The sequence below is a fragment of the Gekko japonicus genome, unplaced genomic scaffold, assembly GCF_001447785.1.
Source record: "Gekko japonicus isolate JY-2015 unplaced genomic scaffold, Gekko_japonicus_V1.1 scaffold2547, whole genome shotgun sequence".
Lineage (NCBI taxonomy): Eukaryota > Metazoa > Chordata > Lepidosauria > Squamata > Gekkonidae > Gekko > Gekko japonicus.
In genome coordinates, this window is record NW_015168731.1 from 213123 (window position 1) to 215191 (window position 2069).

Below are 2069 nucleotides of genomic sequence, written 5' to 3' on the forward strand. Positions count from 1 at the left end.
CCTCAGCTGACAGCCCCCGCCCCCCCTCCCGCCGGAAGCGCCGCTCCGAGCCACTTCCGAGAGATTCTCGGCGGCCGCGCGGGGCACCATGGGGCTTGTAGTTCCGCGGGGGGGATGCAGAGACATGTGCGCGGCGCGGAGAGTCTCGCCGCGGCTGAGCGGAGCCAGAGGTGGGGAAGGCGGGTTTACTGGGAGGGCCGGCTGGGTAGGGGGTTGCGCCCCCCCCCCGGGAGGAAGGTTGCCACTTCCCTTCTTTTGGGCCTGCTCCTCTGCCCTTGGCATGGTAAATTCGTATCCTAACTTCCAAGCAACTGCAGGTCTTTGCTACTCTCGCTTCCGAGACGGAGGCCTGCCTGGACAAGAGAGGGCAGGAGGACGAATGGTTTAAATATTTGCATTGCCCCTTGCTGTTGTGTCCGCCCTCCCCGGCCAGCGGCAGCCCCCTGAAACCTAAATAGTCTTTGCTCGCCAGAAGTCCCCCTGTATCTTGGCACAGGGTTGCCACGTTGGGGAATTCCTGGAGACATTTGGGGTACGGGACACACATGAAGCTGCCCACCTCGGTCCATCAAGTATTGTCTACTCAGGCTGCCACCTGCTCTCCAGGGTCTCAGGTGTTTCTCACCTCCTGCCTGGCCCTTTTTAACTGGAGATGCTGCCGGGGACTGAACCTGGGACCTTCTGCATGCCAAGCAGAGGCTCTGCCACTGAGCCACGGCCCCTCTTGACAGCTCTCCAGGGTCTCAGGTGGAGGTCTTTCCCATCACCTCCTGCATGGTCCTTTTTAACTGGAGATGCTGCCGGGGACTGAACCTGGGACCTTCTGCACGCCAAGCAGAGGCTCTGCCCCTGAACCACCGGCCCTCTTGACAGCTCTCCAGGGTCTCAGGCGGAGGTCTTTCCCATCGCCTCCTGCTTGGGCCTTTTTAACTGGAAATGCTGCTGGGGACTGAACCTGGGACCTCCTGCGTGCCAAGCAGAGGCTCTGCCACTGAGCCACAGCCCCTCTTGACAGCTCTCCAGGGTCTCAGGCGGAGGTCTTTCCCATCACCCACTGCTTGGTCCTTTTTAACTGGAGATGCTGCTGGGGACTGAATCTGGGACCTTCTGTGTGGCTGGCAGTGGCCCACAGCCCCTCCGAAACCTGGGGGAGGGTGGAGTTTGGCGAGGGGAAGAACCTCAATGGGGCATATAATGCCATACAGTCCACCTTCCAAAGCAGATATTTTCTCCTGGTGGACTGATCTCTGTCGCCTGGGCACCAGTTATAATTCCAGGAGATCTCCAGCCGTCACCTGGAGGTTAGCAACGCTTTTCCTGGCATAAGAGGGTCTTAAGACGACCTGAGATAACTGCCTTGTTCCTGTCTTTATTGCCCTCCCGATTGGTTCTAATGTCATGTTTATTATTTGTGATTCTGATTATATATCAACTATATTTTTAACCATTTATAGCGGGGGTGTTGAACTCATTGGTTATGAGTGCCGGATCGGACGTAAATGAGAAATGCCAGGTAGCGGAGATATAAACTTTATAAAGGACACAAACACAGAAGGTTTTTATTACTTAAATGCATGCGTAAAACATTAGTACTCTTGCAATATTTTGTTTTTTTAACAGTGTCTGATAACTGATGCCTCTTGCTCTGAATTACTGCATTGAAATGTCTGTGCTGTTGCAGTCTTGAGTATGGTGTTCAGGGGTGTATCTGTAAGCTGCAAACCTACAAAGATGCAGCAGCAGCAGCAGAACTGGAAGAAGTAGCAGAAGACAGCCAGCTCCACTGCGGGCCTGATAGAAGCCCTCCGGGGGCCTGATCCGGCCCCCGGAATGCGTGTTTGACACCCCTGGTTTATAGGGTTGTAAATCACCCAGAGCCTGCCCTGCAGGGTGGGCAATTCATACAATAAATCAATAAAATAAACAAATTAAGTAAAATCTTGGGGGGCTGATTTTGTGGATACTTGGAAGGGCTTCCCTAATCCTGCAGAGGAAAAGAAAAGAACCCTTTCCCAAGTTCCTTTGTGTGTGTGCCTCCTTTCCAGCTGCAAGCGAAACCTTCAGCACGG